Source organism: Peromyscus maniculatus, chromosome 12, assembly GCF_049852395.1.
Source record: "Peromyscus maniculatus bairdii isolate BWxNUB_F1_BW_parent chromosome 12, HU_Pman_BW_mat_3.1, whole genome shotgun sequence".
Lineage (NCBI taxonomy): Eukaryota > Metazoa > Chordata > Mammalia > Rodentia > Cricetidae > Peromyscus > Peromyscus maniculatus.
Window position 1 is genome coordinate 85929464 of NC_134863.1, and position 14205 is coordinate 85943668.

The 14205-nt window shown below is 45.1% G+C and overlaps 1 protein-coding gene across 5 annotated transcripts in view; it reads right to left on the minus strand.

Annotated features, from left to right (window-relative positions):
- Lca5l (lebercilin LCA5 like) overlaps positions 1 to 4161 on the minus strand; it is a 35539-nt gene extending 31378 nt beyond the window's left edge. For 3 of the 5 annotated variants that reach the window (XM_015999873.3, XM_076549295.1, XM_076549298.1), the window contains exon 1: positions 4024 to 4161. The gene's annotated coding sequence lies outside the window, so the exon portion shown is untranslated. Of the gene's footprint in view, positions 1 to 3867 lie in introns of all 5 variants that reach the window. The other 2 variants (XM_076549294.1, XM_076549296.1) reach the window with 1 other exon arrangement.
- Positions 4162 to 14205: the final 10044 nt, after the last annotated feature.

The window sequence follows — 14205 nt, forward strand, 5'->3', positions numbered from 1 at the left end:
TCCTTACCCTTAAAGAATTATTAGATGGATTTGAGATATACATGTTAAGATGAATATCTTAAATGAAAACACAAGATTTTGGTTGGGTGGTGGTGGTGCACACCTTTAATCCCAGCACTTGGGAGGCAGAGGGAGGTGGATCTCTGTGAATTTGGGGCCAGTGTGGTCTACAAAATGAGTTTCAGGATGGCCACGGCTGTTAGAGAAACCCTGTCTTAAAAAACCAAAAAAGAAAGAAAGAAAGAAAGGAAGTAAGAAAGAAAAAAAGAAAGAAAGAGAGAAAGGAAGGAAGAAAGAAAGAAAGAAATAAGATTTGGCAAGGCATAAAGCCCAGGCTGAAATGGAAATAATAAAATGGATGGCATATAAATGAAAACTTCTGTATAACAAATAAAATGAAGAGTTTTAGTGGATGGGGCTGGAGAGATGGCTCAGAGATTAAGAGCACTGGACTGCTCTTCCAGAGGTCCTGAGTTCAATTCCCAGTGGTGGCTCACAACCATCTATAAAGAGACCTGATGCCCTCTTCTGGCCTGCAAGCATACAAGCAGACAGAACACTGTATACATAATAAATAAAATAAATCTTAAAAAAAAAAAAAAAAAAAGAGTTTAGGGGGCTGGAAAGATGGTTGTTCTTCCAGAGGACCTGGTTCAATTCCCAGCACCCACATGGCAGCTTAAAACTGTCTGTAACTTCAGTTCCAGAGGATCTCATACCTTCACACTAATGCACATAAAATAAAGGTTAAATAAAAAAAATAAGTAAATAAAATGTAACGGCATGTTACAAACAGGGAAACTAGTTCCAATACGCATGACAAACTGCTAATTTCCTTAATATATAAAGAACTCCTAAAGCAACCCTTAGTAAATGAGGCAGAGGCTGGAGCATCTTCCCTTAGCGTATACACAGGGCACTGTGCAGGGGAGAAGGGTCAGGATCATAGGGTTTTAAAGAAAGCCATTCCAAACAAAGTATCTTCTAATACTCTATTTTTTGATACAGAAAGTTGAGGATCTAAACACTGACAAAGGGAAATTAAGAGAGAGAGAGAGAGAGAGAGAGAGAGAGAGAGAGAGAGAGAGAGAGAGAGAGAGAGAGAGAGAGATTGAGATTGATTGAGATCTGGAGTTATACTCTAGCTTTGCCAATACAAGTAGCTGTTTGGTCCCAGCTGCTAAGGCAAGAAATTAGCTGATTTCTCAATGACTTCTAAGGCCCAGCTCTAAAACCTACAAGTGAGCCAGACAGACCAGACATAGTAGAACACACCTTTAACCCAACCCCAGCATTCTGCAAGTGGAGTGGGGTGGGTGATCTCTGAGTTTGAGGCCAGCCTGGTCTACATAGTGAGTTTCAGGCCAATCAGAATTACATATTGAGATTCTGTGTCATCACACACACACACACACACACACACACACACACACACACACACACACACACACACACACCTCTTCAAGAGTTGCAACATGAGAAATGTCAAGTTCCAACCTTTGGATGGTTACACACTGGCTTTGTGGGTTTTGAACATTTAATAATTGCATGCATTTATTTGGGTTTGAATTCATGGACACAGCAAAGTCTTGCCTTCAGGACTGGAAGCCCAGCCTCTGCTTCCACCAAGTGGTGGTAATTGCAGTGGATTGCCCTGTTAGAGGAAGCTGATATGGGCACCAGGAAGGACTACAGGTCATCAGAGAAATGTCTATTTCTAACTCCCCTAACTTTACTTTTTCCCAGTGTTTATTTTTTTACTATAATTTTCATTATATTTCATTGAAATTGTACCGGAACACCTAGCAGTTAACATTAATCTTGTATACACTGGACTTTCATTCCATCCACTACTCCAACATGCCATGTGCCAGCAGCTATGTGATGTGTTAGGAAATCATGAGGAACACAAAGGTAAATGAGCATGTTGTGGAGAAACTCTTATGTTGGCAATAAACTACTCTTCAGGGATCTCTTCTGCTTTAAAGGAAAGAGATACAACTCTGTGAGGATTATATAATGGAGAATTTAGGTCTCTGGAACATGTCTTCAATAGGGACTGTGGTCCTTACCACAGGTTTAAGCAACAGGGTCAACTGACCATTGACTGAAACCTCTAAATAAACCTTTGCTCTTTATAAGTTGACTCTCTTCAGTATTTGTTGTAGCTATGGAAAGCTGACTGAAATGAAGTGGCTGCAACGTGAGAAGTGCACAGGACTCATCACCAAGGCTGGGTGGTTTGCGGGGTGTTGTGTGGAGGGTGGAGGCACGCTGGTTTACAGTGGACGAGCTTCCTGTTCAGTCCGCTGGGAGGCGCTGCTTGTGCATGGTGAGCTGGGTGTATCTGAGTAATAGTAAGAAGTGATGTCACTCATCTGAGTGCTTATGGTTAAGGGCTTAAAGCTGCAGGCACCAATGTATGCTTGGTGCTGGGGTCTAGGGAGACAGGTGGGAAACAGACACTGAACGTGAGGACCTCCATGGTTAAGGATCCTGGGAGAGAAGAGTTGAGGACCGAATGAGAGGTTAGGGTTAGGAGGCAGCTCTCAGTTTTGTTGTTCTGTACAGTCCCCTTTTATCCCTTTTTAAAGTTCTCTCCACGGTTTGAATCCAGGGACTCAAGCTATAATTTGTCAGCTCTACCATGCTTAGGTAGTCTTGCCTTAAAATTGGGAATTTTCAAAAATATATACTAAAATACTGTGGGTTTTTCCTTCCTTCCTTCCTTCCTTCCTTCCTCCCTCCCTCCCTCCCTCCCTCCCTCCCTCCTTCCTTCCTTCCTTCCTTCTTTCCTGCCTCCCTCCCTCCCTCCCTCCCTCCTTCCTTCCTTCTTCTCTCTGTGTAGCCCTGGCACTCACTCTGTAGACCAGACCAGGGTGGCCCCAACTTTACAGAGATCTGCCTGTCCCTGCCTCCCAATTGCTGCGATTAAAGATGTGCAGCACCACCCGGCCTAAAATACTGTTTTTACCTATGGAAAGCATGGATTTTCAAGTCCCATAAAACCTTACTAGTATAAAATGACCATGCTCAAGTAGAGAAAGGACATAGCAAGGAAAACAATCATATTACTGAGATAATCCGGGGACTGATGTAGTGACAGTGGGGGTTGGGAGAAATGGTGCCACTGTGAACCTGCGCTGGGTGTATTGTGAGAGGGTTTGGTGATAAAGTCACGAAAGACACCCCCAAAGCCCGAGTAAGTGGAAGGATGGAGTTTCCTGCAACCGGGTGGATTATGAGTGTGGGAGGAGCTGGGGTATGGGGTTATGGGACATCTTGGTTCAAGGGGGCATTGAAGCGCCTTGGACACCTGCTAAGACAGCTAAGACAGCTGCGGCTGAGTTCACCTTCTGACGTTCAGAGAAGGGGCCGGGACTGAATACACACATTTTTGGGCTCACTGGCATTTATGTGGGCTTTGAATCTCTGGAACTGGATGAATCCATCTAAGTGATTCATGTAAACAGAAAACAGGTTCAATGTCATGCACGGCCAACAAAAAGCTGGCCTGAAACGAATTAACCGTGGTCAAGGTAACTGTAAGGCACTCAGGGGAAGTTGGGTTGACCAAGAGCCCCAAGTCCGAGTTGTGGGTGGAGAACATGGGACATTTCGGCAAGATATAGACTCCCCACGGAGAGGCACCCGGAGATGCCAGCGGTCGGGTTGGAAGGAAGAGCAAACCAGCGGGGTGGTAAATGCACAACGGAGGCTCGGGATTCCGATGCACGGGAGGCCGGGAAGCGGGGCACCGAGGTTTGGGCCCCATTTTGGGGACCATGACCAGCGGCCCCCGGCGGCGCACGCTCCCGGGTGTGCAGGCTGCACTTCCTGGGCAGGGAGGCGCCGGGGCTACGTTACCAGCTCCGCCAAGGCACCGCGAGGCGGGAGGCCCGAGCGGGCAAGGAGATCCGCGACGCCCGACCCCCGCGGGGAGCTTGTCGGGCGGCTCCGCAGAGGCCGGCGCCGGCTGACCGGACCACGACTGCGGGGGGGCGGCGGCGGCAAGGCCGTTACCTGCTCCGTGCTGCTCTCGCAGCTGCCTCAACCCAGGACCTAAGGAAGCGGGGGCGTCGCCATGGAAACCACGCGGGGCCTCCTGGGACCGCCAGCGAGCGCAGGCCGCGAGGTGTGCGCATGCGCGCCCGGCGTCGCCCAGGACGGCGGGCTTCGACAAGATGTGCGCACGCGTGCTCTGACGATGGGGCGGAGGCGGGGCACCGGGTGTGCGCATGCGTGCTTGGGCCAAGGGCGGTCCTGCTGAGAGGTTGGAGCGGCGGCGGCCGGAGGAATTTATAGCTGACCCTGCTCCTGGCCGCAGTGCCAGGAAGGGAGAGGACCGGGGACAGAGTGTCCCTGGTAACTTGGTTTTATGAACGTGGGGCTTCTTCCTAAAACAATGAGTTTGGTGTGAAAGAATTTACAGACTGACGACAGGCTAAGGCAAAAGTCGCTGGGATGGCAGAGTTTTATGAGTTTGATCGTTAAAACTGGCGTCTTTAATTCTGAGTTCCCTGTTACTCAGAAGGGTAGGTGGCTGTGATAGTTTTATTGGTGTCATGCAAAGCAACAACCACCACCACAAACCAGGGTTCCCGCCTTACAGGACAACAACAACAACCACAACAACCACAACCACCACAACCACAACCACCACAAACCAGGGTTCCCGCCTTACAGGGACAACATCAACCACAACAACAACCACCACAAACCAGGGTTCTCACCTTACAGGGACAACAACCACAACAACCACAACCACAACCACCACAAACCAGGGTTTCCGCTTTACAGGGACAACAACAACAACCACAACAACCACAACCACCACAAACCAGGGTTCTCATCTTACAGGGACAACAACAACAACCACAACCACAACAATCACAAACCAGGGTTCTCATCTTACAGGGACAACAACAACAACCACAACAACCACAACCACAACAATCACAAACCAGGGTTCTCATCTTACAGGGACAACAACAACAACCACAACCACAACAATCACAAACCAGGGTTCCTGCCTTATAGGGACAACATCAACCACAACCACAACCACAACCACCACAAACCAGGGTTCCCGCCTTACAGGGAAATGGAGTTTATTCTGAAACTAACGTGACCTGGGAACACAGATTTTATTTTACCTCAAATATGATGTTTGTTCCAACATGGTAAACGTTTTGTAAAGTTTTAATGGTTACAGAACAAAATAAGCCATAAGTCACTTGTAAAATATCGGATACCAAGCCGGTTACAGTAAACAGGGAAAGTCTGTGTAGGCTTCATGTGTTACTCGGGTTGGTGGAGGCAAGGGGTCTATTTGTACTTTCCAAAACAGTTTACCTGTCATAAAAATGTTATGTCAACCAGGGCATGTACAGTGACAGTCTATTAAGACTAAAGATAGCCCAAGGTAATTTGGTTCCAAACCTGTCATAGTCCATCTAGCCACAATTATGTAATCTAATTAGCTAGTCAGAGTTAGAGTCTTTAACATGGGTTTGGCTTTTTTAGGGGGAGCGAATTTCAGTTCACAGTGCCCGTTATCCTTATTTTGTAAACCACCTCCCCCCCCCAACACCTCCCTTTTGTTTTGGTGGTACTAGAGATGGAACCCAGTGCCTTAGGATTTTGATTTTTAATTTTTACCACTTGGTCCAGACTGGCTTCCAACTTATGGGGTTAGGCAGTCTTTTTAACCCAGCCTCCCAAGTGGCCTGGTCTACCAGGGTGAAGCTGGCATTTTAACTTACTTTTAAACTTGGTATAAATCTTTTTTTTTTTTTTTTTTTGTTTTTTGTTTTTTCAAGACAGGATTTCTTTTCTTTGTGTAGCTTTGGAGCCTGTCCTGGAACTCACTCTGTAGCCCAGGCCTTGAACTCACAGAGATCCACCTGCCTCTGCCTCCCGAGTGCTGGGACTAAAGGTGTGTGCCACCACTGCTCGGCTGGTATAAATCTTTGGAAAGCTTGATTTGGAAGAACTTCTGATGTATGAAAACTTAGTCTGTGATACATGTTGTAAATACTTACTTCGGGTTGTCAGAAAAGGGGACCTGCTGTGGGATAATGCTTTTGTACATTAGTTTAATAAAATGCTGATTGGCCAGTAGCCAGGCAAGAAGTATAGGCGGGATAAGCAGACAAGGAGAATTCTGGGAAGAAGGCAAAGTCAGGAGTCGCCAGCCAGACACAGAGGAAGCAAGATATGAAGGCAGAACTGAAGAAAGGTTAAACACAAATAAGAGTTACGGGCTGGGCGGTGGTGGCGCATGCCTTTAATCCCAGCACTCGGGAGGCAGAGGCAGGTGGATTTCTGTGAGTTCGAGGCCAGCCTGGTCTCCAAAGCGAGTTCCAGGAAAAGTGCAAAGCTACACAGAGAAACCCTGTCTTGAAAAACCAAAAAAAAAAAAAGAAAAAAAAAGAAAAAGAAAAACAAATAAGAGTTACGGGTTAATTTAAGTGTAAGAGCTAGTTAGTAATAAGCCTGAGCAAATGGCCAAGCATTTATAATTAATATAAGCCTCTGTGTGTTTATTTGGGGGACATGAATTGGAGAGAAAATGTCTTGACTGCCGGCCGGGAAATCTTCTGACTACAATTACCTTTTAAAAATTTTATTTATTTTTATTTTATGTATTAATGCTCTGCATGTTTACCTGCATGACAGAAGAGGGCATCTATCCTGTTATAGACAGTTGTGAACCACCATGTGAGTGCTGGGAATTGAACTCGGGACTTCTGGAAGAGCACAGCCAGTGCTCTTAACCACTGAGCCATCTCTCCAGCCCTTTCAATTACTTTTTTTTTAATTTTATTTTTTTTATTTTCTCAGATTTATTAAAGATTTGTTAAACCATCATTCAAATGTTTTTGACCAACATAAAACATTTATACGAAAATGACTGATATAATCTGGCCAGTATCAAAGAATCTTGATGTACTAATAAACCAATCTAGTCCTGAATTATGTGTTTTGCTTTTGATATGTGGACAGTCACTAGCAGCATTATTCATAATAGCCAGAACCTGGAAACAACTTGGATGCCCCTCAACTGAAGAATGGATAAAGAAAATGTGTTACATATACACAATGGAGTGTATATGTACCAGCAATAAAAAACAATGACATCATGAAATTTGCAGGCAAATGGATAGAACTAGAAAATATCCTGAGTGAGGTAACCCAGACTCAGAAGGACAGACATGGTATGTACTCACTCCTAAGTGGATACTAGATGTAAAGCAAAGGATAACCAGACTATAATTCACAGCTCCAGAGAAGCTAGCTAACAAGGAGGACCCAAAGAGGGACGAATGGATTGCCCTGGGAAGGGGAAATAGATGAGATCTGAGTAAACTGGGGATGAGGGGTGAGCAATGGAGGGTAGGGGGTGGGGGATGAGAACATAAGGGAACGGGATGGTCAAGGGATGGAGTGGGAAAGCAATGAAAGAGATACCATGATAGAGGGAGACTTCATGGGGATAGGGAGAAACCGGGTGCTAGGGAAGTTCCCAGGAATCTGCAAGGATGGCCCCAGATTAGACAACTAGCAATAGTAGAGAGGGTGCCTGAACTGGCTTATCCCCGTGATCATACCGGTGAATACCCTGTCACCATAGAGCCTTTCTCCAGTAACCAATGGAAGCAGATGCAGAAATCCACAGCCCAACACCAGGCCAAGCTCCAGGAGTCCAGTCAAAGAGAGAGAAGAGGGATTCTATGAGCAAGGGGCATCAAGATCATGATGGGGAAACCTACAGAGACAACCAAACCGAACTAGTGGGAACTCATGAAAGTTAGACCAACACAGGCCTGGACTAGCCCCTCTGCATAAGCAAGACAGTTTGTGTAGCTTGATCTGCTTAAGGGGCCCCCTGGTAGTAGGATCAGGATCCATCCTTGGTGCGCGAGCTGGCTTTTTGGAGTCCACTTCTATGATGGAACACCTAGCACAGCCTTGAGGCAGGGGGAGGGGCTTGGACCTGCCCCTACAAAATGTACCTCCTCATGGGAGGCCTTACCTTCTTGTAGGAGGGAATGAGAGGTGGGTTGGGAGGGGGAGGCTGGAGGGGCAGGAGGAGGGAAGAGGGGAATCTTTGGTATGTAAAATGAATAAAAATTTTTTCTTAGTCAATTTTTTTTTATATATATTTTACTGACGGTGTCTCACTCCATACATAGACCAGGCTAGCCTTGAACTCACAGAAATCAGCCTCCCTCTGCCTATTAGAGATATGTGCCACCATGCCACACCATCATCTACCTTTTGTTTTCAAGTGTATGTACAGTCATATTGTTTTATATTTACCCCCTTAAATACTGTGGTTTGTTTTGAGACAGGATCTCATGTAGTGCAGGTTGGTCTCACAATTGTCACATAACTAAGGATGACCTTAACTCTTAACATTTTAATTAAAATATTTTTATTTCTTGAAGATTTATTTTTCTTTTATGTGTATAGGTATTTTGCTTGCATGTGTGTGTAATGTGTGTGTATTAGGGGCATATATGCAGTGCCTGAGAAGGCCAGAAGAGGGCGCTGGATCCTCTGGCACTGCAGGTACAGACAATTCTTAGCTGTCATAAGGGTGCTGGGATTTGAACCCATGTCTTCCGTAAGAGCAGCAAGTACTCTTAACCGCTAAGCCATCTCTCTAGCCCCTATTTATTTATTTTGAGACAGGGTCTTACAGTGTAGTGCTGGCTGGCCCAGAACCATTAAAGTAGTGATAAATATTTTGAATCCCTGGTAGTGGATTAATCGAAACAAGTAGACCGAGCTAGCTCGGAACTCAGAGATCTGCCTGTCTCTGTCTCCTGAATGCTGGGATTAAGGGTGTGTGCCACCATGTCCAGCTAAGTTCTTTTATTTTTAATTACTTGTATGTGTGTGTCTGGTTGTGTGTATGCTGGCACAGGTGCCTGTAGTTTCAGATCACCTGGAGCTGGAGTTACAGATGGTTGTGAGCCACTCCAGTTGGGTGTGGGGACTTAACTCTGGTCCTCTGAAAAAGCAGGACACTGTCTTAACTGCTGAGCTGTTCTCCAGCCAGAAGCAGAATTGGAGATCTCATTAAAGATGTTACATAAGTTCAAACAGTGGGACTGGGAGAAAAAGAGGTCCCCAGAGAAGTCAGGGGTACCCAGGGATGAGTACTGGCTCCTCAATAAGAGTTTCTCTCTCTCTCTCTCTGGTTTTTTTTTTTTTTTTTTTTTAGACAGGGTTTCTCTGTAGCTTTGGAGCCTATCCTGGAACTCACAGAGATCCCCTGTCTCTACCTCTGGAGTGCTGGGATCAAAGGTGTGTGCACCACTACCGCCTGGCTCTTTCTCTCTTTTAAGAATACTTTAGTCTGTTTCTGGGAATTGTGGCACACGCCTTTAATCCCAGCACTCAGGAGACAGAGACAGGCAGATCTCTGAGTTCCAGGACAGCCAGGACTACACAGAGAAACCCTGTCTCAAATAAACAAACAACAACAAAAAGAATATATATATATATATCCCCAATTTTGTACTTGTATACAATGTATTTTGATATATTTACCACTCTCCAGGAACTTAAATCCTTGCTCTCCTTTTCCTACTTCCCAAAATGTTGGAATTACAGGCCTGTGTCACTGTCTTAGTAACTTTTGTATTGCCATTGTGATGGCTAAAGAGACTCCATTTTATTTTAGGCATCCATCTGGGTACCCACTAGCTGTTCGTCTCAGACTCCAGTCCCTGGGAGATAAGTACCATGACCCCGATTCAGTGACCCACCCCCGACCCAAAAATGTACAGCCATGATCATCTACTTGTCATGCTGTGACTAACTGCTTTTTAGCTTTTGTGTGATACCTTAGTAAAACCCCCCCACTCTATCCCCTACAGACAAAGAGAAGCTTAAACCAGGATTCATAAGTGTAGATAAGAACTTAGACCCCTTTTCCCCAGGTGGCTGTATCTGCTACAGGGACTTTGGAAAACAGAGTCAGGATATTTGACCAAAAGACTAAAAAAGAGGGAGGCAGGTTAAAATAAATTAATGGTCTGTGTCTTTAAGAACTAGCCTCACAAAGAAAGGGAAGCGCTCCTTCCAACCTCCCTGCTGTGAGTGAGAGATTTGGAAGAGCCTCCCTGGAGGCTTGTAAACTTAGAAAACACCTTACTTTTGCATTCTGTACCTAAAGTCTCCAGTGGCAGCTTTGGGGACGCGATCTAGGCACAACAAGACCCTCACTCTATTGTCTCAAAAAGGAGGCCTTAGACAAAGATATCTCAATATAGATAGACCCAGGCCAGTTTCAAGTCCCCAGAAATGATGGCGCCAGCCCCAGTAACTCAAAAGAACAAAGTCAGGATGTCTGATGGTAACCAATTAACCACGAGATGCCCCTCTCCGGAGATAACATGACCAGACCCCGGAGAGGAGTTGTAAAACTCCTGACAGGACAAACAGATAAGCTAGAATAAGATAAAGTCCAGGCCTGGGAAAAACTGGACCAATCAAGGATGGACCTGTACTAACCCCCTCCCCTCTAAGAAATTTTATGGGTTTTGCCCCAAGAAAGAGTAACTCTTCCCTGCCTCACTTGAGATGGCTTGAGATGAGTTCCCTGTCATGACTTGTAACAGATAAACCTTGCTTTTGCATTCTGGTATGCTCGTCCTTGGTGGTCTCTCTGGGGGTTACGATCTGGGCACAACATCTGTAACCTGCTTGTGAAGAAATTCAGGGACTTTTGAGGTTGCCTTGACTACCTGCCTAATCTTGGCAGAGTGAATAGCCTTGGGTTGCTTGTGCAGATATTCAGGTTTTTGCCTTTAAAAATTCTTCCCTCATCCCCCTGTAGTCAGTGGCTTTTCTGCATCCCACTCAGTCCCACAGCCACTTATAAAATAATCACCCAAAGGCTTATATTAATTACAAATGTTTGGCCGATGGCTCAGGCTTAAACTAACTAGCTCTTACAACTTAAATTAACCCATTTCTATTAATCTAAGTATTGCCAAGTGGCCGCAGCATCACTGGTCTGCTGGTGTGCTGCTCCTTGGATGGCTGGATGACCTCTCTCTCTCTCTCTCTCTCTCTCTCTCTCTCTCTCTCTCTCTCTCTCTCTCTCTCTCTCCTCTGCCCTTCTTTCTCCCTGTATTCAGTTTGGCTTTACTGCCTAGCTGTATTCTGCCCTGCCATAGGCCAAAGCAGCTTTATTCATCAGCCAATAAAAGCAACACATATTCTCAGCATACAGAAAGAAGGACATCCCACATCAACTGCCCTTTGCATGGCCATCTCAACTTTGGCTCCAAGCCTGTTACCTTGCTAGCAGTAATTAATAAGTCTTTTAATTATAATTGGATTGACTCTGTGGTATTGTCCTGTTGGACCCCAAAATTCAGAGTCTCAAGTGGGCGCCCCAAGAACCCAGACTCCAGTCCAGTTGATGCAATAGCAAGAGGTTTTTATTTAAACTTCTATATAGAAGGGCAAACTCTGCTCCTAAGAGCAAGAGCTGCATCTTACTGCAGCCACATGGGGGTTTTTAAAGGAAAAACCCACAAACCCCACAAGATTACAATTCCCATACAATTTCGTTTCACAAGATCATGGTCTGGGTACAGAGTGATCACAGAGGGGGTACAGTTACATCAACAGGTACATTCTTCCTGAAACCTCAAGGGGTGGTATCAAGGCGGGAGTGGAGTTTACACACAGGTCACGGTGGTCTTTCCTGGAACACCTGCAACTATCCCAGTCACAGTTGAGCACATCTCTTAACAGAAATCTCTTTACATTGTTATATGGTTGCAAGGGAGATTGAACAATGGCTAAGTCAGGTTGCCCTTGGAACTAGATTTTTAGTTTCTCATTTCCTGGTGCTTGAAGTTTCTCTTTTCCTGAGGCTTGGGGGTGTAAGCCTGAAGGGCTAGGGTCTTTCAGTCCCTGTGGTCAGGAACGTATAACGCCATGACCATGACCAAGGCAAATTATAGAAGGAAGAGTTAATTGGGGGCTTACAGTTTCACATGGTGAGTTGATGACCTCATGGCAGGAGCATGGCAGCATGAAGGCAGGCATGGCACTGGTGCAGTAGCTGAGAGCTTATGTCCTGATTCACCAACAAGAAGCGCAGGTGTGTGTGTGTGTGTGTGTGTGTGTGTGTGTGTGTGTGTGTGTGTGTGTGTATGTGAGAGAGAGAGAGAGAGAGAGAGAGAGAGAGAGAGAGAGAGAGCACTAACCTCAAATTTTGAAACCTCAAATTCCTTCCCCAGTGACACACCTTCTCCAACAAGGCCACACCTCCTAATCTTCCCCAAATGGTGTCATCAACTGGGAATCAAGTATTCAAATATAGGAGCCTAGGGGGCTGTTGGGGAATATTATTTTAAGGTGTGTTACTTTTGTTCATGTTGCATTTGTTTAACTCTGTGAAGCTGTGTTACTGTGCCTGTCTAAAATACCTGATGGTCTAATAAAGAACTGGGCGGCCAATAATGAAGCAGGAGAAAGGATAAACAGGGCTGGCAGGAAGAGAAAATATATAGAAGGAGAAATCTGGAAGAAGGGAAGTAGTAGCCAGAGAAGGAGGAGGACTCCAGGGGCCAGCCACCCAGCTACACAGCAAATCATGGAAAAAGAATAAGATTTACAGAAGTAAGAGAACAGGAAAAGCCCAGAGGCAAAAGGTAGATGGGATAATTTAAAGTTAAGGAAGGCTGGCAAGAAACAAGACAAGCTAAGGCTGAGCATTTATAATTAAGAATAAGCTTCCAGCTGGGCAGCAGTGGCACACACCTTTAATACCAGCGCTCAGGAGGCAGAGGCAGGTGGATCTCTGTGAGTTCGAGGCCAGCCTGGGCTACAGAGCAAGATCCAGGACAGGCACCAAAACTACACAGAGAAATCCTGTCTCAAAAAACCAAAAAAAAAAAAAAAAAAAAAAAAAAAGGAAAAAAAAGTCTCCATGTGTGATTTATTTATTTGGGAAGTGGGTAGTAGGCCCCTCAAAAGAATAAAAGCCCACAACAACATAAAACAGACTTTAAGATATGAAAAATATTTTTGTGTGTAGGAAAAAATAGTATATAAACAGTGTAGATGTTTTGAAAACAGAAAATAATGAATATAAAATTGGTTTATAATCTTCAGAGGGCCTTAAAATAAAATAAATAGTCCTAGAGACAAGTTTGGAGAATGTTTTTATTTACATGGAGGACCTAATTTTGGGAATAGTTAACTTTGCTTGTTGAAGTCTAAGCTAATTTAAAATTTTTAAGCTTTTATTTATTTTTTGAAAATTTTATGCATGTATATAAAGTATCTTGATTATATCCGCCTCTCTCCCCCAGGACTTCCCATCACATACCCCTCCCACTTTATGATTATTTATTTATTTAACACCCTGAATTCAGTTAGGACTAGGTGCAGAATCACCCACTAGGACACAGGGAATCTTCTTGCGGCCACACTCATAAAGAAAAATGACTCTCCCTTTGCTAGCAACCACGCACTGCCAATGGCTTCTTAGCTGAGGATTGGGCCTCAGGAGCGTATCCCCTCTGCAGACTGGGACTTCTAACCGGCTTGACCCCTGGCAGGCCTTTTGTGGACAGCCACAGCTGCTGTGAGTTCACGTGAGCATCTCCTATCAGGTCCAGAAGACGACCTCGCACAGCCTCCCCCAACCTCTGGCTCTTACATCCTTTCTTCTTCCTCTTTTTTCACTGCAAGAGGGTTGACATAAATGTCTTGGTTGAGCCCTCCCTGTAACTAGAAGTTTTCCTGTGTCCCACAGCCGCTTGGTTCCAAGTAAACACACAGAGGCTTATATTAATTACAAGCTTATGGCCTATGGCTCAGGCTTCTTGCTAGCTAGCTCTTTCATCTTAACTCAGATCATTTCTATAAATCTATGTGTTGCCACGTGGCTGTGGCGTTACCGGTTTGCTGGCATCTTGTTGCTCCTTGGGCAGTGGCAGGATGGCGTCTCCTCCTGCCAAATAAGCAATAAATAAGGCCAAAGCAGCTTATTTATTAGCCAATGGGAGTAACACATATTCACAGCAAGAAGAAAGACATCCCACAGCACTTCCCAGTTGCTCATTTTCAATACTTCTATTGGTAATGTGTCTCGGGTTTAACCAGTACCCGCTGTAAGAAGCAGCTTATATATGATATGAAAGCGGTGGGGTGAATGCTGAC